This window comes from Tachypleus tridentatus, chromosome 4 (genome assembly GCF_004210375.1).
Source record: "Tachypleus tridentatus isolate NWPU-2018 chromosome 4, ASM421037v1, whole genome shotgun sequence".
Taxonomy (NCBI): domain Eukaryota; kingdom Metazoa; phylum Arthropoda; class Merostomata; order Xiphosura; family Limulidae; genus Tachypleus; species Tachypleus tridentatus.
The window spans coordinates 47,927,171-47,951,151 of NC_134828.1; the positions used below are offsets into that span (position 1 = coordinate 47,927,171).

The window sequence follows — 23,981 nt, forward strand, 5'->3', positions numbered from 1 at the left end:
AAAAATGTCAATCAATGTGTCTTCTATTACACATTTTAGGGTATAATGCTGCTGTTTCTTTACACCATGATTGATCACAGGCCCAAATGAAATGCTCACATTAGATATTTGTTTCTAATCTTTACGATTACTATATGATTTACGTAAGTTTGTTTGTTTTTTGAATTTCGCGCAAAGCTGCACGAGGGCTATCTGTGCAAGCCGTCCCTAATTTTGCAGTATAAGAGTAGAGGGAAGGCAGCTAGTCATTACCACCCACTTCCAACTCTTGGACTACTCTTTTATACGAATAGTAGGATTAACTGTACATTATAACGCCCCCACGGCTGAAAGGGCGATCATGTTTGGTGCGACGGGGATTCAAACCCGCGACCCTCAGATTACGAGTTGAACGTCTTAATCCACCTGGCCATGCCGAGCCCGATTTACGTAAGAAAACAGGCACTTAAATTTCCACATCCGTTATAATGAAGTAAATCAATATAATATTAACGGTTTTGTTCATGAAGACAATGATGTGTCTGTAACATTAAATTGTATTTCATAACGCTTAAAGCAAATATTTAAAGAAATGTTAACAAACTATTCTAGATATATAAGTTTATTTTTCGAATAGCTGATTATTGTATAATTAAAAATATTTAAGTAAGCATATTTATATCATTCAGTTCCCCTCTGGTACAGCGGTAAGTCTACGGATTAATAACGCTAAAAGCAGGGATTCGATTCCCCTCGGTATATTCAGCAGATAGCCCGTTGTGGTTTTGCTATAAGAAAACACACATACTCACTATTTGTAAATCATTTAAATTAAAATAAGTTTTACAGTTATATTTTGTTATGTCTCTAATTCAAACGTTTTAAGGACATATTTTTAAAAATCCGGAATTTACCCGAGGGTGACACAGCTGATAAATTTTTTCTCAGCATGTCATCTTCCATATATTATCCACCACCCTTCGAAAAAACGAAATTAAATGTAACTTACTTAATATAAAATCGTCATTGATCAGATAAACCATAATTATCTGTTACTCACTGTTTCAGTCTCATTTACTATATTATTGATGAAAGCTTTCTCTACATATCACAGTCTTTCTAATACCTTTATATTTTTCTATTTGTTTCTCATTCCTATTTCACTTTTCTTTGTGTTACAATGGTGTTATGCGTTTATGACATTATTCGTGTGTTTTTTTTTGTTCTTGTATTCTCAGTACGTACATTTTCTTTTATAGTTTGACTTGATGAAAAACGAATTTTCTTACTAACTTAGGGTTTTTCTAATATTTTACGTTTTAACTTTTTCTTTGCAGTTTCTTTCTTTATCTATTCTTCCCTGTTTTTACTATTGATTCACGCAGTTTACCGCGGTATTTATATTGATTTTCATTTGTATCGTTTTATGCGTTTTATATATTTGACTTCAAGCATATGTATTAACGTTTCTTTTTAAGGTTTCTCGTTTTTTTCCAAGTTTATTATACTTCTACGGATGTTTTTTGCGTTATTCATTGTTTCTCTTCGCTTACTATTGTTGCACGCGTAATTCTATGTGTAATTCTAGATTCCTTTCCCCGTTACTCATAACTAACATTGATTTTTGCAGTTTTTGTATTTACACGCTTAATCTTGTTTCCTACACTTTTAGATTATATCTCTCTGTATCTCTTTGTTTCAGTATCATTTCCTGTATTATCGATTTAATTGTTCTCTACGCGTTTCGCATTTTCTTACTAACTGAGGATTTTTCTAATATTTGTATTTTTAACTTTTTCTTTGCAGTTCCTTTCTTTTTCGATTGGCTCACGCACGCAGTTTACTGCTGTATTTCTATTGATTTTCATTTTGTATCGTTTTATGGGCCCGGCATGGCCAAGCGTGTTAAGGCGTGTGACTTGTAATCTGAGGGTCGCGGGTTCGCATCCCGGTCGCGCCAAACATACTCGCCCTTTCAGCCGTGAGGGCGTTATAATGTTACGGTCAATCCCACTGTTCGTTGGTAAAAGAGTAGCCCAAGAGTTTGCGGTGGGTGGTGAAGACTACCTGCCTTCCCTCTAGTCTTACACTGCTAAATTAGGGACGGCTAGCACAGATAGCCCTCGAGTAGCTTTGTGCGAAATTCAAAAACAAAACAAACAATCGTTTTATATATGATATAACGTCATTCATAAATATTAACGTTTCTTTGTAAAGTTTCTAGTTGTTTTTTTTTCCAAGTGTTTACACTTTTACCGTTTTTTTAACCGTCAGTCACTGTTTCATTGTGTCATTTATGTTTCTGCTCTCTTAGTATTATTTCACACGGGAAAGACTGCGGGTAATTCGTGTAATTCTAGATTACTTTATCCGATACTCATTTATCTAACCCTGAATTTTGCAGTTTTTGTATTTACTCGCATTATCTTATTTCCTATACTTTTAGGTTCTGTCTCTCCGTTACTCATTGTTTTAGTATCATTTACTGTATTATCCATTTAATCGTTCACTACGTGTTTCACAGACTTCCTTTATATTTTTCTATTTAATTCTTCACTGTTATTTCACTTTTCTTTGTGTTACTACGGTGTTACGCGTTTATGACGTGATAAGTCTTTTTTGGTTTCAATTCTAGTATTCTCAGTACATACACTTTCTTTGTTAGTATGATAGGTGTTAAAGTTTCTTTGTTAAGTTTCTCGTTTTCTTCCCACTTCATTATTTCTCAGAGACGTTGATATGTGCGAGTGACGTCGTATCATATATAAAATGCGTAAAACGCACCAAAATAAAAATCCAAAGTAAATACCGCGGTAAACAGCGAGAGTCAATAGTAAAAGCCCAAACCAATGGAAAACGAAAGAAACTTTAAAGAAAAAGTTAAAATATAAACATTTTAGAAAAACCTAAGTTACGAAGAAAACACAAATCAAACTATAAAAAAATGTATGGACTGAAAATTCTAGAACTGAAACAAAAAACGCGATTCATGTTATAAACACGAAACATCATACTAACACAACGAAAAATGAAATATCAATGAAGAATTGAATAGCGTGAAACACGTAGAAAACGCTTAAATCGATAGTGGAGGAAATTATACTAAAACAATGACGAAAAGAGAGATGAGATAAAACAGAAAAGTATAGGAAACAAGATTATGCATGTAGATATAAAAACTGAAAAAATCAGTGTTACGTAAATGAGTAACGAAGAAAGCAATTGAGAATTTCAAAAATTACCCACAGTCATAAAGATAACTCGTGAAACAATATTAGGAGAACAGAAACACAAATAATACTCTGAGACAATAATGAATAACGAAAGAAAACGAGAAACTTTACAAAGAAACGTTATTACATGTGATTGACGTCGTATCGCGTATAAAACACGTAAAACAATACAAAATGAAACTGAAAACAGGGAAAACCAACAACTGATGTGAAACGAAAGAAACTGCAGAGAAAAGGTTAAGACACGAACGTTTTAGAAAAAAACTAAGTTACTAAGAAAATACGTTTTTCAAGAAAACACAGATTAAACTATAAAAGTAAATATATGTGCTGAAAATACGAGAACTGACACCAAAAAGATGAATCATGTAAGAAGTGCGTAACACGATACTAACACAAAGAAAAGTGAAATTAGCAATAAGAAACAACTATTAAAATATAAAGGTATTAGGAATATTGCGAAACGCTTAAATTGATAATACAGGAAATTATTGTAAAACAATGAGGAACAGAGAGGTGAGATATTGTTTTTTTTTATTTCGAATTTCGCACAAAGCTACTCCAGGGCTATCTGTGCTAGCCGTCCCTAATTTAGCAGTGTAACACTAGAGGGAAGGCAGCTAGTCATCACCACCCACCGCTAACTCTTGGGCTACTCTTTTACCAACGAATAGTGGGATTGACCGCACATTATAACGCCCCCACGGCTGGGAGGGTGAGCATGTTTGGCGCGACACAAGAGTATGCGTGTAAATGTAAAAACTACAAAAATCAATGTTACATAAATGAGTAACAAAGAGAGCAATCGAGAATTACACGAATTACCCGCAGTCATGAAGATTATTCGTGAAAAAATACTATAGAAGAGAAACACAAATAACACGGTGAAACATTGAGTGACGGATAAAAAGATCGTAAAAGTATAAAAACTTTGAAAAAAAAAAGTAGAAACTTTGAAAAGAAATGTTAACACTTATGAATGACGTGATATTATATATCAAACGCGTAACACGAAACAAAAGAAAACTGAATGTAAATCACGCGGTACTCCGTATGAGTCAATAGCAAAGACAGGATAAAAAAGAAAACATTTGAAAAAGGAAAGAAACTCACAAGAGTAAGCTACACCTTAAAATATTAGAAAAAAAACTATTTATATTATTATGTCTATTTCTATAGCAGAGCCTCATTGGGTTATCTGATGAGTCCACGGAGGAAAAACGTTCTAAATCATGAACAGGAGCATTAACAAACCCCCTTCAATTCCTTGAGCAATAACAGACTCATCAGTGGCAGAACTCGAACCTGAAGAAAAAATACCTTGTAACAACAATGACTGAGTATCACATATATATATAATAGGAATGAGTACGGAATTGACACAAAAAAGTATAAATTCCTCACTGTCCACATCAACCTTTATATCAGTGGCCGAATTAACAGTATCAGGTGATGTCGTGAAACTACGTTTATACGAAAGCACTGGGTGTTGCCTCTTTTTTTTCTTTTTTGAAACACCAACAATTGGACATAGCATAACCTGCTTATTTTTACAGAAATTATAGACAGGAACTTATGGTTTTAATAAGAGGATTTTTCGAGAAATTCTCAACTTTAGTGGACTGAACAGGTTCAGAGATGGGAGAAGTTCTTTTTTTATGAAAATAGCAGCTGCTTCCTCCAGTGTTTTAATTTTCTTTGTTCGTCAGCTATAGGCAGTTATTATCATACCATACAACCCCAGATGAAATGGACTTTGTGAGAGTGTCAGCAGTCTCAAAGGACATGTTGAAGAAGATGTGCCAGGAGAGACCACCTGACTGGGACAAGTATGTGCAAGAATACTAACAGGTACAGTTACTGAGACACAAATGAACATAGGAGATGTAGCTGTCATAGTTGTAGGATCAGATCACAGTGATTTTATCACAGAAGACGAAGATTTACTAGATTTAGGACCATTGGGTAGAGATTAGACATACAATAACATCGGAAATAATTGAAAAACTGAATAGCAAGTTCTATGTGTTATAATACGAGTCTCCGATTTATTATGTTATGTATTACGATTTCCAATAGCCAGGAGTTTGAATTTGAGTTTACAAGTTAATTCAGTGTCTATATGTATCAAATTTATATTTGCTAACAAGATTGATGCAGAAAATTTTATTTCTTTAAACAAATATATTTTAATGCACTAACAACAACACAATTTATAATTGTTATTACAAATAATGGTTTATATAGAAACGCTTTACAAATTTTTAAACAATATTCACTCTTCTCGTTAGTATAGAATTGAATAGTGTGTAGAAATGTTTGAAAGTATAAATAATGTGTTTTATTGGACGTCTCGGGTTCGAGCTTCTTTTGCTTGAACTGTAAAGCCTTGAGTTAGTGCCTATGAGCTCCACTCGCCACGACATTCTCACTTAAAAAATAAATTTTGCATGTGACAGCGGATTGTATTGGTCGAAGCTCCAACGGCGAAACCGATTCAACCCACTTAGTCTGCCCGCAGGCCAGGCCACGATCCCGTCACATGACACTTTGAAGGCACTAGCTAATAGTTACCAGTTATTTTTCCCACTAACCAATTGATATAACTACAACATTATACTTCACTGAAACTAACTGTCTCATAATTATTCTGTGTATTAAATGTCAATAACTAACATTTGCTAATTAAATTATTCTTTAATAAATACAAAAATATATTAAATAAATACAAAGAAAGTAAAAATCAGAAAATTTTTTACTAAAATTACTAATAATTAAGTTAGTTAAAAATAAGGTCATTTAAGAACTTGGCGCTACTTTATGAGGATGTACACCTTGAGCCCCATGAGCACGACAGGTTGGTTTGTTTTGAAGATGGTGCAAAGCTACACGAAGGCTAAGTCCGCTAGCCGTCTCTAATTTTGCAGTGTAAGACTAGAGGGAAGGCAACTAGTCATCATCACCCATCGCCAACTCTTGGGCTATTCTTTTACCAACAAATAGTGGGATTGATCGTAACATTATAACGCTCACACGGCTGAAAGGGCAAGCATGTTTGGTGTGACGGGGATTCGAACCTGCGACCCTAATATTACGAGTAGTACGACAGTCACTTCACTAATATGGTTCAATGTCGTGTTGATAAGTGCCTCTACAATATTGGGGGCAGAAATACTAACTTCAAGAGATAAGTTTTATTTTACTTACTCCCAAATTTTCCATATTTTTATTTTATTTATATATTTCTCGTCTTTTTATGTTTATGTTATCCTTATTTTAACTTGGGAGAGCAGTCACATTCCAATAACTGTCTGCAGGTAGTGAAGGGTGATATAGGTGTGGGACGTTGTGGGTTTGAGCATCCACATCTCGTTCTCCTAATTTCTAATTTTCTTATATGAGACTAGCGAATTGGAGGTTAAGACTGATAGATGGTGTATTCTCACCACAATGTGGGTTCTACTTTTCAGTCACCTCTAAAACCTAGGATACATTTTATAATCCCACGTTGTAATTTGTACCCTCAGATCTTTTTTAAAATATGCAGCATATTTTGCTTAATTTTAAATCTAGGATCGTTTTAATATGCAGCATATATGTTTTTAAATGTTAATATGTTTTGTTTATGGATTAAGAATTTATGGTTATCATATACATACACATATACAAAACTTGTAGGACATTTTCGTTTTAATTATCAAAACTAATCTTCAACAAATGTGACATTGTTTATATTTTAACTGTTTCATAAAAGCTTACAAATGCTTAATTTGTGTGGAACCTGATGAATACAAGACCACAAGCAACTGGATAAGCAGTGTGCAGTGTTTCTTAACCACCATTCTCAAACCACTTCAGGCCCACGGGATTTTACAAAAACAAAAAAAGATAAAATACTCATATGTAAAATGTATTTTTTATTGTACTTGCATTTTAATGGTCTGCACCAGTATATAAGGCAGCAAGCCAGTCCCTGAAGGTAAAAAAGTTAAGAAATTACAAATTTATCATTAAATTCGATATTCAAACACAAAAATAGACAACTTCATTTAATGCCTGTGTATTAAAATAAGTGTAGCTTAACAAAAATAGATTGTTCTGTATTCTTTACGTACTATTATCTGTCACCTATAGCATACTTTCTCTGGAATAATTTTGTGCTTACCTACAAACAAGCAAACAAAAACTGTCAGTATACCTATACTGTTAGTTTATGTACGCCACACCACAGCAAGAGAGATACTTTTTAACAAATCTCTCTTGTGCATTGCCGACGAGGCCTTTCGCTCAGTATCAGATTGAGCTCATCAGATCAGTTTAATATACAGTACAGTAAGTCTCGACCTAAATACTGTATATATATCATTTGTTTTACTATAATTAGCCATATCCAGACAAAGTTGATCTACATATGAATAGTTTTCGTAACATTTAAGTATTTTTCTGTGTGTGTGGCGTAAAATTTTGATTAGTTTGTTTTTTTGTTTGTTTTTGGAATTTCGCACAAAGCTACTCGAGGGCTATCTGTGCTAGCCGTCCCTAATTTAGCAGTGTAAGACTAGAGGGAAGGCAGCTAGTCATCACCACCCACCGCCAACTCTTGGGCTACTCTTTTACCAACGAATAGTAGGATTGACCGTAACATTATAACACCCCCACGGCTGGGAGGCGAGCATGTTTGGCGCGACGCGGATGCGAACCCGCCGACCCTCAGATTACGAGTCGCACGACTTAACGTGCTTGGCCATGCCGGGCCTAAATTTTGATTCACGCCAATTTTTCAAATAATTGTATTTAAGCCTGCATTAAAGGGTTTATTCCTTTTTCTAACAAAAAAAATTCCGATTTAGCTGCGTTACATATTGTTTCTGAGTTCAGAATTGTAACCTAGAACTTTGTTCATTTATATTTCACTCAATTTACATTTCTATTTGATTTCAACCTGTATCTTGAACTCTGAATGTGCTTTGATTTCGAATTCAGTTTATTTAACTTTGAATGTTTTTATATGGATCTTATGTGTTGTTTTTATGTAACTATCATAGCATCGTGCATATTGTTTAAGGAGGTCACTGATGATGGTTAAAGAAAATTACGAGCTCGTTCGTTAATTTCTTATCCAGTTTTCTAAAATTTAATTATATTATTCGAGTCTAGGAAGGTCTTAAAACGTGTTATTAGTAAATCATTATCAAATTTTAGCTTTTCATGAGGAAACTAAACATATATTTTTTTATATTTATAAGCTGTGGGTGTATTTTAAGTATGACGGACCATCTTGGCTTCGCTTCCTTCCTTCTAGTCAACAATTCAAAATTAGGGATGGTAGCAGAAGCCATATCAGCTTCAATATAAAGGCAAAGTACAATACAAATACAATAAGAAATAAAAAAAATATGTAATATTTTTCTTGTTGCTTTCCTACTTCCACTATTATAAATATTATTATTAGTGCCAGGTTTTTATAAAGGCCGGATTATTTACGGTAGACGTCTATTATTTGTTGGCCATAATTTAAACAGCAAAGGGACAGTACAGAATCTACTTGTTTTGAAATAATCTGTTCTAAAAAGCCAAATATATGAACAAAACTGTGATTAAGAAATCAGTTATTGGTTATGTAATGATTTAATTAATTAAGGAGACAATTGTTTCCTCTATACTATTCATGGGTCAATCATAATGTGGTTAAGGAATCAGTTATTTGTCATTTAATTATTTAAATAATGAAGGAGGAACGTGTTTCCTCTATACTAGTTGCGGATTATTTCTAATTATTTTTGTAGTGGAATTATCGGCTCAATTTTCTTGGTGCAGCTTTTATTGTTTATAATAATGGTATACTTATTATGGATTTACTGTTCAAGAGCTTACTAACTGCTGTGAAATCACGTTTAATGAGATTGGTTGTGGGTATGATTTCTGCAGGATATATTATCCACAGTAGATAAAATATGTTTTATAGGGACAATTTTAGGTGTTAGACCAATCTAGATCATTTTATAAAACACTTACCTTATCATTGAAAAATTTATTTCTTGTTCAGCAAATAAACCACTGGCTTGTTACATACCAACATATCAGAAGAAAAATCATTATGAATTCTCCTAGTTATGAAATTTTTATAATGTTTCCCTTTGCTCTACACATTTACATGTTAAGGTGTTTTGCGAGTGGTCAAGAGAATTATACTGAAATCTACGATTATATTATGTAATTAATTTAGCCTTTCAATCACACTAGGAGATTAGGATCTTTTAACAATGGGGTATGAACACAGTTCTGCATTCTTGACAGATTGAAGACGTTTTTAATCGATACCTGTTCCAGTAATCAAACTAATGGAAAGCTATAACTGAAACTTTGTCTAATTTGTTTGTTTTAAGCTAAGTACAAAACCACTCAATGAGCTATGTCCTACTCACCAAAGATATCGAAAACCGGTTTCTAACGTTGTAAAATCATAGAGATACCTCTATGCCACGAGGGGTGATTTGTTTAATATAGTTTCACTAAACATATTTATTATTCTTTATTGTATATAGACATTTCAGTTATTTATTTTGCTGTTTGTGTTTAATTTAATATCGGCCCGGCATGACCAAGCGTGTTAAGGCGTACGACTTGTAATATGTCGCGGGTCGTGGGTTCGCATCTCCGTCGCGCCAAACATGCTCGCCCTTTCAGCCGTGGTCAGTCCCACTATTTGTTGGTAAAAGAGTAGCCCAAGAGTTGGCGGTGGGTGGTGATGACTAGCTGTCTTCCCTCTAATCTTACACTGCTAAATTAGGAACGACTAGCACAGATAGCCCTCGAGTAGCTTTGTGCGAATTTCAAAAACAAATAATAATTTAATATTTGAAAAACTTGCGGTTTATTGCGGATCTTGAGACTTATCTGTTGAACAGAGCGAACCTTAATACTACAGTGGTTTTGATTGGCTCATCAGAGGAAATATCAATTGTTTTCGTGAACCTTCAGGATGGCAACCATTCTGTGTTAGAAAATATCATGTTTTTCTTTGAATCAGGCTATATTTGAAAGTTGCGTTTGTCTGAGAGGAAAAAGAAACCTTCATGAATTTGAGTAAATTTAAATGTTTATCAGAGTTCATAAAACATTCTTGAGCCTAAAATAACAGATTACAAAAATATTAGTTTTGTTTGATAATTTATTACTGGAGTATTTAATGTAATTTTCTCTCTCTTTCAGTGATGTTAGCTTAGCCGTTTGAATCTTTCTATTAATTCCAGAGTTTTTACAACCTTTCGGTATCATGTTTGTTTGAAAGCCTCTGTATATTTTATTTAAAATGTAATTATATGGAGGAATTTAATGTGGACGGAGTGGAAGTTGTTGTTTTGAATATATTATAATCTGTCAGTTGATTTTCTGTAAAAGACCTTGTTTTTATAAAATGTCAGTGAGTAAGTAAAGGTAAACTTGATACATTTGACATAAGAAAACTTACAAATGTTTTTTTTATTGACAATTAAAATTAAAACTTCATCATTGTAGGACAGTGGTTCCCAACCTTTTTTATGCCCCGCACCCCTAAAAAATTTAATATGTTCTCGCACCCCTCACAGTAATTATTTATTTAAGAATAAAGGTGAAGGTGGCCAAAACAAATTTTTATAATTAGTTTTTAATGATATATAAACAAAAACGAAACATGTGGAAAAGAAAAAATATTGTAAACAAACTAAAAGTTGCATAAACCCCATATGGCCTACGAAAAAAATAATTTTTCATCCATGCATGAAATGAAATTTCTTTGAATTTGAAATGTTCATAAGCCAATTTAAATTTAATGACTTTTTTGTTCCTGTTTATTTCATGTGAGTTTTTCAAAGCGTGGCACAATTTTTGAATATCTAGGACAGTACCCTGAATATAAACAAAAAAAAACAAAAAAAAACTGAATTGTTATCTCGCACCCCTGGTTGGGAACCACTGTTGTAGGATATTCAAATATAATAGTTTGCATATTACTTTTTAAAATTTGGTTTTAAACAACACCATAAAAGCTATTAGCAAAGTACTCTGTTATTTTATTACCTGCAGCAGTATTATTATAATGCTTATTTTAATACTGGTAGCAATACTCTTTACCACGCCTATTTTGGTATACGTAATAATACTATTATCATGCCTGTTTTAGTTTGTTTTTCTTGGAAAACATTGCATGTATGCAGTTATTTCTCCAAACTTGCAATGTTTAACTAAATTTATTTGATTACAAATTTATAAAAATTAAATCAAAACACGAAAACAATAAAAAAACTTGTTATTAATTTGATTTTCCTCAATTAATTTGGAAAACGAGTTTTATTTTGGATGTTATTGGTCAGAATTAAGGAAAGTTAATACTTGGAACAATTTACGTATTTTCGCTGTGACAAATTCTTCTGTCATACAAAAATACGAACTAATAAAATTATGCATTGGAAAAATTCATCCTCGATTATAATCAATCTTTCGTCAAAAGGTGGCGTAACACTTTTGTTTTCGTGCGAATTTGCCAACATGGATTTATCGAATTTATTAACAGTGTTAAAAAATGCGCAATCGGATATTTTATACGAACTTCTTATTTTTGCAGAATGGTAACAGGATCCAGAAGTATTGGTAAGATATTTAATTATTGGAGTTATTTTGTGAGTAAGTAATATTAATAGTACTATGTGGTAATATTTTAAAATTTGCTGCTGCTGAAATTTAAATAAAAACAAAATTTAGAGTTTGAGACAAACATTACACATGCAACTAAGTAGATTATTAAATATTTTGATTTTATAATATGATGACTGTTGTGTTCCGCCAAGGAACTTTGTCGTCAGGTGCTCAAAAAAGTAAGTTCTAGCATGCTAACCATTAAGCTGTTAATTTAAAAATAGAACATCAAGACTAATTTTTAATTTATTACTTACATATGTGAAATAAACGATAGATTTGTTATTGGAATGTTTTTGTTTTTTTCTAATCGGTGAGACATTTAACATACGTATCAAAGCCACCTAAAGCAATATTAGTATTATGGACCAAGAATCATCACCATCAAGAAACAAAATCTGTAACTTGTAGGGAGACATTGTAACTCTTAAGAAGCTGTATTTGTTGGTGCAGTACATATACATTATTGAAAAATTACAAGCTTTCATTTTGCAACTCATAACACTGTATCTTACATGATTTCTAATTTGTCATCTATAGGCTGTATTAATTTTAAATGGATTAACAGTTAAGTATTTTATTTGAATGTGAATTAATTCCCTGTGGAATAAGTAACACATAAAACAAAGGAACAACAATCCATACATTTGAATCCATACAAAATCATCCATTATGATTAATTAATATAATTTCTTTTTAAATTCTACTAATACACTTTAATCATACATATACTTCAGTCTCATGATGAATAGCAAAGTGGTACTTACTGATGGGGATGAATTTGACCCTTTGGGTCCTTTAAATTTCCTAAATGATTTATTAAACAAGTTACTTTTGAGTCTCTGACTTTGTTGGTTACAAAGTCCCTAATAACATTAACATTGCAGTTGTTATTACTATTTGTTGTAAGTAGAAAAAGTGGTTTCACTTAAACTATGGGGATTTCCTTACATAAAGTATTACAACATAAAAACATAGAAATTATACAATGTGATACATTGAATTCCACTAAAGGTGAATTGTATAAAAGAGACAAGTTGAGGTTTAATAACAAAATTTATTTCATAAAAGTATAATCTTTAACTTCACTGTAGTGAATAATGTTTTTGAAGTTATTATTAGAAAGAAATTAATAAATGTTAAAATTGGTTGTTTGTTATGGTACTGAGAAGGTAATGTACAGAGTAGTACCAGATAACATGCTTGTATTGGAGATGTACATTGATAATAATTATACATGTAATTCCTGTTGTTTTAAGTAACTTTATATCTTTAATTTATAGGGTAAAGCTGGACACGATAAGAATGAAGACAAGCAGATTAGAGGTAAAACTCGTTTATATAATCAGCACTAAATTGCAGATCTTTGCTGTATATAAATATGTTAAAAAGCAACATTTTAAAACCCATCTGTTGAGATCCAAAATTGTCATAAGAATGTGTAAAAAGGATAGTAGTTTATTTATTTTGTGAGCCAGATTGTTTTTTGCACTGAAGCTTTAAATGGATCAAGAATGACTCTCAGTTTTTACAAATAATTCATGAACCAAGAAAAGGTTGAAAACCATAAACTTGAAGTCCATGTGTTAGTCAAGGGGAATATTCCAGTTTAATATCATTTTCATTTGTTATAAAAAGAAAAAAATATGTTGAATGGTTTCTTTTGTTTGTCTATACATACATTCACTTATATATTTTTACAAGTTTTTCTATAAATTTTGTGTTGATTTTTTGTTTACTTCCAAATTTATTAGACATTTACCTAATTTTAAGCTAGATTTTCTGTTGTCATTAATCTGTACACTTTAGTAATATATTTTTACATTAAATATATTTATCAAATTGTTTTCTACAAAAAAAATTAATTTTATAACTTTCTTTTGAAAAACTGTTATCAGTTCCTCATAACTTATGTTTACAAAATGAAATGATGATGAAGTCAGACCAGATGTGATCACAGAATCTGTATGTTCTTATGCTGTGCATCACTTTTATGTTGTAACTGTAAATGACAGCAGTTTTATGTCACAAGTTTCTGTTATTTTTTTTTTTAATTGTGGTATTTTAGAAACAATATTTATATTTATTCATGTAAGATTTTTCTTCTTCATAATGCACTTTTTTCTGAATTTCATATTAAATTTGAATGATTTTCACTAAAATATAGTTCATTACATTAATTTTGAAAGATTACTAGTTTCATAAATGAAACAATACTTGTTTCTTTGTGGATAGTAAGTGTAATTAAAAATTGTCTTGTTTGCATTATACTATTTTTCAGCAGGTTTATGGAGCTGGATGGGTTCATTTACAAAATCTCCAATCATGCCTGCTCTTCTAGAGAATTTGAATAGCCACAAAATGGCATGGCAGTTTGCTATGGGAGGGTAAAATCCTATTTAATATGTATTGAAGTGTTCAGTTTTTAAAAAGAAAAATAATATTTTTTTCTAAAGCTTAAAAACAAATAATAAGATGAAAGTAAATACATAATTTGCTAGTCATATTTTTTAATGCAGTTAATTGGCAAATGGGAATTTAAGAGGCTTAAAATGACTAGGTTAAAGGTTTTTTAAATAAAAAGAGACAAAACAAAATATTTTGAGATTTAACCCTCTACATTTAGGATCAAAGTGCACATATCATGATCCTTTTTAGAGTTATATATTATTAATGTATGTCAATAAATTTTTTCATCAAAATGTAGTTTATAATTCAAATTTTTATATTATCTGTATTTTAATTTCTTAGTTGGAAAATAAAAAATTTGAACAACTTTTCCTCTCTAGTCTTATTACTGTTTTTTTCATTTTGGCACCCATATGTAGTTAGCCATAGGTTCCTTCCATGTTATCAATGTTGTTCAACTCTGAGCGGATAACAGAATTTTTTTAAACCTATTTATAAATTATTACAAATCCAGTTATTGTAATTTAGGGAACTAGGCACATCCAGAAATAGATATGAAAGAATATGTACCCCAGTCATGATAAACAAAATGTATCATTGTGCTGAGATTCTTTGGTGACAAAGGCCATAAGCAAAAATCCATTTATATGTCATAGGCAACAGTTCATACCATAAGAAGGATCTTCATCTGGAAAAGTGACACAGGTTGCTTCTACAACATATCAGTTTAAACATTACATATCTTAAAAGGGAGAGAATAAAAGGAGTATCAATGCTGTTCTACATGAAAATAATGGTCAAGTTTTTGGATTAAGCACCTGTAGATTTCTGTAACATCATGCTGTTGAAACAGATACTGAAGGACTGTATTACTTGTACATTAGATGGATTATGGAAAGCTCTGAGGGAGAACAATATCCTTTGTCCTGAAACCTAATGATAGCAAACCCATCAGTATGTATCTATCTGTACTTAAATTTTATTTTATTACCCTTTGAAACCTGACTCACTGCTGTTTCCATTATTATAAGTTGTAAATAAATTTAGCAAATGTGCAACTCACATTACACTATTGAATTACATAACTCATGAGCATATCTTATGAAAATGTTTTTATTATTAAATCACCTAATACAATGTTACATAACAGAATTATTTTTACATTCTAATTACTGTCATAATGATAATTAAATGAATGCACATGAAAAACAAGAAAGAAGTACTTTCTTGGATTTTTTTTTTTCCTTTTTTGTCATTTACTGTAGATGAAACCTTTCATTAACCCTGCATGGCCAGATAGTTAAGGTGCTCAACTTGTGATCTGAGGGTTGCAGGTTTAAATCCCTGTCACACCAAACATGCTTACCCTTTTAGCTGTGGGGGTGCTATAATGTGATGGTCAATCCCACAGTTCATTGGTAAAAAAGTAATCCAAGAGTTGGTGGTGGGTGGTGATACTCTTGTGTTACACTGCTAAATTAGGGATTGCTAACATAGATGGCCCTCATGTAACTTTTATACTCATGATAATACTGCACCAAATAATTTTTTTTATTTAATTAAATAATGCACCAAAGAACACAGGAAAATAACATGCAAAAAGTAAACAATGCATTATAACTCTCAAGTTTTCCTAGCTTTCTAACTGTGTAACAATAGCTGTTTAAAATTGATCTAAATTCATTAATGAGTTTTTCATGGGAATTATGCTTGAAGTGAGAGTAAAACTGATAATTCTTTTTGTAGAAAACAACATAATATAACATGTTACTTGGCAGATGAAAACCTTGGCTTCCTGTTAGCTGTAAATATAGTTTTGAACAACAGAGAGTACTGTGATAGGTGGTCATTGCAAGAGAGGTCTGACTATTTCATGGGTCTATAACCAAATAAGATTGAAAGTTATAAAAATTATTTGTTGCCTGAGCATTGATGGTATTATAATGGATAATTTATGGTAAATTTTGCAATTCTTGTAGGGAGTGCTAAATAAATTAAAGAGAAGATGCCAGGAGAGCAAATGTCACAATTCTTGCAGTAGAAAAAAGTTTAGATTTTTTAAAAAAATATTACTTTTTAAAAGTAAGAACATGAAACTTGTATACTCTTAAAATATGGATTATTAGCTATGTTTTTGTTATATTTGTTGGTATATCATGACAAAAATATAGTTTAAGGTTTTGAATGCAACTCGCTAAAAATGCTTAACATGCACAGAAAAATATTGTCGTTGAAAAAGGGATAAAGATTATATAAGGATTTTTACACAGAGAATGACATTATTGTAATTTAAGTCTTTGGTAAAAATATGTTAATCTCTTGTAGTTATTTGCACTCAAATTCTGAATAATTTGAGTGCCAGGTGATTTTCATTTTAAGAATAAAAACACTTCTTTTCATCTTCCAATTTTTGAATTTTATTTGCTTAACAGCTGATACCTCCTAAATGAAAAGTTTTGAAGGTAAGTGTGTGTATCTTATTTGTCATTTTCTCTATCATGTCATCTGGAAAGACCTGTGATCAATCAGACCTTGATGCTCTCGTTGAACAGTTGCTGTCTCCCTTTTTAATCCTGGGGGACCTTAATGGCCATAATCCCTTCTAGGGAAGTGCTGATATTTATGGGGAGGGATCACTTCCTAGATCTATGCTTTCCAATCACAACCTTTCTCTTTTCAATACTGGTTATTTTACTTATTTTCACACACCTAGTAAGTACTTTACTGCTATTGATCTCTCAATTTGCTCTCCTTCACTATTCTCCCACTTTTCATGGAGGGTTGACAATAACTCATGAGGTAATGGTCATTTTCCTATAATTTTGAGAGAGACTGGCCTTGATCGATGCCACCCGACCTGTGTGCCCCGCTGGAAGCAGGATCAAGCAAACTGTCCCTCTTTCACTGCTCTCACAGAACTTGATCCTTCCATCATCTATAAGCCATCAATAGATGATTGTATGGCAGCCGTAACTGACTGTATTATACAAGCAGTTGCTCAATGTATTCCTGAAACCTTGGCATGTTTTCTACAATATCCTCGTCTATGGTGGAATCCTTCCTGCCACATGGTATTGAAGGCTCAAAAAACAGGCCTGGGATACTTTTCGTAGGTATCCCACACTTTTGAATGACATTGCTTTCCAGCAGGCCTGAGCACTTGCTTGCTTAGTGGGTAAGACGTCAAAGCCAGAATAAATCTTGGTTTAAGTTCACAACCAACATATTTTCTATTACCAGTTCTAAAGTCATATGGAACAAGATTTGAAAGGTGAGTGGGCAATATAATTCTGTCCCCCTCTTGATCTTGCTCTCTGGTGGTTAGGAAGTAGATAATACCCAGAGCATTTCTGATATTCTAGGTGAAAGCTTTTGCCAGGTATCTAGCACTTCTGCTTCATCCTCTACCTTCTTAGCCATTGAGACTCAAGCAGAGCAATCACCTATGTCCTTTTGAGCTGATTGTCTCTGACTGTAATTGTCTCTTTACACTGGTGAACTCAAACTGGCCCTTCATCAGTTGGACCTGATAATGTACACTACAAGATGCTGTGCCATCTATCTTCTGCTTCTTTTGCTATTCTACTGATTGTTTTTAACCATATCTGACAGGAGAATGTTTTTTCCTGATGCTTGGTGCTGGGTTATTGTCCCACCTTTTTCCAAGTCTAGAAAGAATCCCAAAATTCATTCAGAGTACCATCCAATTGCTTTGATGACTTGGCTCTGTAAGATCTTAGAGAGGATAGTTAATGCTCGTCTTGTTTGGTTTCTCGAATCAAACAACCTGCCCTCGCCCACCCAGTGTGGATTCCAATAACAACGCTCCACCATGGACCACCTGATTTGACTTGATACATCAATCAGAGAAGCCTTTCTCAAAGTACAACATCTTGTATCAGTGTTCTTTGACATCGAGAAGGCTCATGATACTACATGGAAGTATGGCATTTTATGAGACCTCCATTCATGTGGGTTATGTGGTCATTTGCCCATTTTTATTAAAAATATTTTAATGGACAGGTGATTATGAGTTTGTGTGGGTTTGACACTATCCTGATCTTTTCTACAGGAACTTGGTGTCCTTCAGGGCTGTGTTTTGAGTGTCACTGTTTTCAGTATAAAGATTAATGCCATCACTGAACAACTCCCTCTTACTGTTGCAAACGAGCTCTATTTCGACGACTTTTACATCTAATGTCAGTCGTCAAACATGAAGTATGTTGAGCGGCAGCTATAGACTGCCCTCATTTGTTTACTGAAGTGGACCACAACAAATGGTTTTAACTTCTCTCTTTTTAAAACCATTTGCATGCACTTTTGCCACCAATGGGGTATTCACTCTGATACTGAACTCTGTATCGGTCAAGTTGTGCTACCTGTGGTCCCTGAGACAAAGTTCTTGGGACTTATCTTTGACCTTACGCTGACCTTTATACCACACATCAAGCAGCTATGAGTCAAATGTACAAGAGGATAAGAGTTAAAGATATATTGTGCTCTTATTTGATTAAAACTAGAATATGGATCTTTGGGTCTGAATACTGGACCCCATTCATCATCAGGGACTTTGGCTCTGCACCAGGGCTTTCTGCACTTCCCTGGTTCAGAGGTTATATACAGAGTCTCATGAACCTCCTCTACACCTCTGCCATTTGCAACTGTCTTTACTGTATGTTTCAAAACTTTGATCCTTACCACAGCATCCCACGTGGGATTGTTTTCTTTCCTTGGTGGGCCGTGGTTTTTCAGAACAGACAATCTGCCATTGCTCGTTTTGGTCTTCATTTCCAGAAGTAGTTAGATGAATTGGGTCTGTTCTTGGATAACATTGCTGTATTCACTGGTCAGCCCATCCTACCATATGTTTATTACAATCACCAAATATGATCTTTCTTTAAGTCATCTGAGAAAAGCAGATACTCCTGATTGGAAATACTGTCTGTTATTTGCTGAACATCTTTCAAACCATCCTTCCATTCCCATTTATTCAGATGGTTTGAAATCAGATGACTCTGTGAGCTTTGCCATGGTTTGGTATGGTTTGGTGGTTGTGTGTAGAATCCCCTCTACAATTTTTGTATTTAATGCTGAACTGTACACCATTTCTCTTGCCCTGGATCACATAGAAGCTAAGCAGTACTCAAATTGCACTATTTATACTGACTTGATCAGTTCTATACTGGTCCTGGAATCACTTCAGATTTGTCCTCACCCTGTTCTTGCTGGCTCATTTCTCTTTAACATCTACTTCTATCCAGTTTTTCTGGATACCAGGCCACGTTGGTATTCACAGGAAACAACTTGCTGACACCTCAGCTAAACCTGTCTCCACTGGCACTATCACTGGTGTACCTGTTCCACACATGGACTATGGTCCTGTATTGAAGGCTCAGCTCCATGTCAGTTGGCAGTCGACTTGAAGTGAGCAACATGAAAACAAGTTTTTCCAAATTGAACCCTTTGTTGGACTTTTGCCATCTTGCTTCCATAAGGATCAGAAAGAGGAAGATGTCCTAACTAGACTATGTATTGGTCACAGTTTTTTAACTCATTGTTTTCTTTATCTGGGGTTGATGCACTAATGTGTTGTCTGTGTCACAATAAGCCACATTTTACTGTCTTGCTGCCATTACATCTCTCAATGACAGCACTATTTTAAACATGTTTTATCCCAAGGTTTATCAGTAACGTTAGACAATGTCATTGGAAATGATGACGCTGTCCACCATAGAAACGTTTTTAGTTTTTTAAAGGCAATTAATCTTTTTAATGATATTTAAGTTTTTAATTTATAAATTAGGCCTATTTTTAATGTGATTTCCTTTTAAGAATTAAAGTACATCTTGTTTTATTTGAAATTAGAAAATGTCCATCACGTCAAATAACTTAACTAGGACTGAAAAGGCCAACTTCAGGTGACTAATGCTGATTTCTGAACTTACTCATTAGTTACCCTGGGGAGTTATGATAATTACAATCATGCTACAGAAAGTCATTTATCACTTGTATTACTGTAGGTTTTCTCTTACTGCTGTAGATGAGATATAAAAATTGGATTTTATGCTATTTATGTTTTTAATTCAAAAATTAAACTTTGTTTTGTTTTACCTTAATTTCTTTTTATGAATAATAATAATTTTACTTTAATTTTAACTTTTTACCAGATGTTTGACTCAGATAGCCTAATTGCTTTATGCCATAAAACACCAAACCAACCAACCTATCATGTCATTCAATCATAGAAATTATCATCAGCAGATAGTGCAATGAAATGTTTAAAATAGAAAAATGTACATGCCTTTAATTTTTTTAGAATATTTTAAACTATCTTCTTTTAGTGATATTTTTGTTTTCACTTATGTTTAATTTTTACTATTTTATTTCCTTTCCTTTACCATTTATAACACATCATTGATGCCTTTGCAGTATATTACAATATTTTTGGCACAGATACAAAGCTTTCAGCACAATTATCTTATACTCACAAAAGATCACAATGTTAAGAACTGAGGCAATTTAAGATACATTAAAAAAATGTTTAAACCTTTCATTTGTGCATTTTAAAGCATAAATAATACGTAATTAACTTAGACATCAAAGTAACAACTAAATGCAGTTTAATTGTTCATAACTAGTATATATATATATATTTAGGTGAGAAATAACTGTGTTATCATGGATAAAGCAACCAACAATACTACCAGCAGATACTTCTTCCTGATTATAACTAACAACTGAATTACAATTTCAAAATAACTTTTGTTGGATTATGCTGTAAAACGAGCTCTTTCTAATGAAAGAGCAGCAAATAAGTCATTTCACTTGTAAATTTAAAGGCCATGTATAGAATGTAGGTATGGCATCTGTCAGGGGTTGTCAGTCAAGTCAAGAAGTTATATTCTGGGGACATCTTGGTGGAAACATCTACCCCAAAATACAGTGAACTCCTCTCGAATTTGAAAAGTATTGGGGATATATACCCATGCTCTTTGAATTCCTTGTGAGAAGTATTGTTAAGAGGGGTTTGAAGAACATCCCCATGTCAGAAACCCTCACTGGTTTCTCCAGTCAAGGAGTTTCTGCAGTCCAACATATCTCTATTCATAAAGAAGGAATTATGATGGCTATCAGTGTTCTTATTCTGACATTTATGTTGCCACATTCACCTGCTTCTGTGAAGGCAGGTTATCTGAACTATAAAACAAGTCTCTGTGATGATGAGAAAACCCACTTGTAGAGAAAAAAATATATATGTAAAAATGGCTGGTATGATTGAGAAAATTCTATGTGGAGGAGCAAACAATGTTTTGACCTTCTTAAAGGATTAAAAAGGGAGACGACAACTGTTCAATGAGAGCATCAAGTCTGACTGATCATAAGTATCTCCAGGAGACAGGTAGGGAGAAGAAACGGTGATTGTATGACATAAGGAAACACAGATGGCTACTGCCTTAGAGGGTGTAGCAAATGGCACAGACAAGGGGAGCACAAGCTGGTCAACCAGCATTGCCACCTCTGAAGCACAAGATAATAAATATCCTTAACCATTTTTAATTGTTGTACCTCTTTCTCCTCCACCCACTTATTGTAATATTGACAGCAAGAGAAGTGGGAACAAATGCAGTTAATGCAGTGAGGGTCTAGTTCACACTCATAGGCATCGTGGGCTTTACCACTACAAGGAGCACACATCACAGAACCACAACAAGATGCCTCTGAATGACCAAACACTTGTCACTGGAAAACTCTGAGAGAGTTGGGAATATATAGATTTGTATATATGAAAAAGCAGTTGGTATGGGTTGAGAAACTTGTATGGAGAGGAGCAAACAGCGTTTCGACCTTCTTTGGTCATCGTCAGGTTCACAAAAAAAGAAAGAGGTAACTGACTGATAGCTGACCACATGTTTGAAGGGGGTTGTGTAATTGAGTGTAGGAATGTAGAGGGCATGCTTAGATGTTTGATTATATTTATTAATATAGATTTAAAGGTGTTCCTCTGTATTGGTTTATTTTGAGCTTGAGTTGTTGTATAAGTAAGGCTTCTTTAATTTTTTATTTGTTTATGTTTGTTTCTTTATTTAGTATTTGGGTGTTTCTTATGGTTATGTTGTGTTTATTTGATTGCAGTGTTCAGAAACGTGTGAATGTGACTTTTGTGTTCTTTGAATCTGGATTCCATTTTTCTACCTGTTTCTCCAATATAGAAGTCGTGGCAGTTATCACATTGTATTTTATAAATAATGTTGATGTGGTGTTTTTCAGTGTAGTTTTTACATAGTATAGACCTTAGTTTTGTGCCTGGTTTTTGAATAAGTTTGCTATTAACTGGAATGTGATATTTTGTTACTAGTTTTTGCCAAATGTTGGTTATTTTTCTGCTGATGTCAGGAATATATGGTATGCAGCAGTATATGGTTTCGTGATTTTGTAATTCATGGGGTACATTTAATTTTGTTAGTTGATTTTACTTTTTGTCTAGGTGTGTGCATATAATGTTTTCTACAGTTTGCAGAGGAAACTTATTGATGTTGATAAAGTATTGTTTTATTTTGTCTAATTCGTCATTAATTTTATCTGGTGAGCATAGTTTTATGGCTGTGTTTATTTGGTTTCTTAGTATGTTGTAGTTTTGTTTTATGTGCTGAGTCCCAAGGAATGTATAGTCCAATGTGGGTGATTTTTCGGTGGATTTCTGTTTTAAATTGTGTATCGGTTCTTGTAATTTTGAGGTTAAGAAATAATATTTGATTGCTTTCTTCCTGTTTAGATGTGAAGTTAATGTTGGGATGTATAGAGTTAATGTGATTGAAAAAATTAAGTGTGTGTTCTGTAGATCTGAATCCCACAATTGCATTGTCTACATATCTGTACCAATATAGTAGTGGAATGTAATGCTGTGTTAATTGCTTGTGTTTCAGCTTGTATCATAAAAATATTGGCTAGAACAGGTGATATTGGGTTGCCCATGCTTAGACCATTTGTTTATATATAGTTGTGGTTGTTGAACAAGAAGTTTGTCTTCATCGTGATAAATTCTATGAGGATTGCTCATTGGTTGCTGGGAATGTCAATTGATGGGTTATGGTCTTGGATTTTGAGTTCTAAGGCTATCTTGCAGGCTTTAGCGGTTGGGACTTCTGTAAAGAGAGATATAACATCGAAACTGGCCGTTAAGGCTTTATGATTAAGTTGATTAAGGTTAGACTTGAAATTAAGAGTCCTCGATGAATGAGCTGGCTGATGTTACATATTTGGAGAATGCCCATGCTATGTATTTACCAAGATTGTAATCAAACGATTCATGTGTGGACATTAATGGTTGTAATGGACAATCTGGTTTATGAGGTGTGGGGATGCCGAATATTTGTGGTGTGTGTGAGTCGGTCTTGCATAGGTAGGAATAAAATGTTTTTGAAATTGTGTTGGCTTTTTCCATTTTTAGAAGTATTTTGTTCAGTTGCATTTTGTGTGTCTTTTGTGGGATCTGTGTGTATTGGTTTAAATTTCTTTGTGTCTGATAGGATGTTCTTCATTTTTTGGATGTATTTATTTGTGTTCATTATGATTATAGCATAATGGTTATATGGACATTTATCCATTTGTTTCAGGATTTTTTACTTGATGTGATTCTGAGTCCCTGTGAATTCGACTCTTTCCTGTTCTCTTGCACAGAATCTT

General features: G+C 33.2%; 1 long non-coding RNA gene across 2 annotated transcripts; it reads left to right on the forward strand.

The window, feature by feature from the left end:
• The first annotated feature begins 11,614 nt into the window (after window positions 1-11,614).
• Window positions 11,615-14,666, forward strand: LOC143249072 (uncharacterized). Of its 2 annotated transcripts, none has more exons than XR_013027502.1 (3): window positions 11,615-11,843; window positions 13,172-13,214; window positions 14,170-14,666. It is a non-coding gene; the product is annotated as an uncharacterized LOC143249072 (long non-coding RNA). The 2 variants fall into 2 exon arrangements; XR_013027503.1 differs by having other exon boundaries at window positions 14,173-14,666.
• Window positions 14,667-23,981: the final 9,315 nt, after the last annotated feature.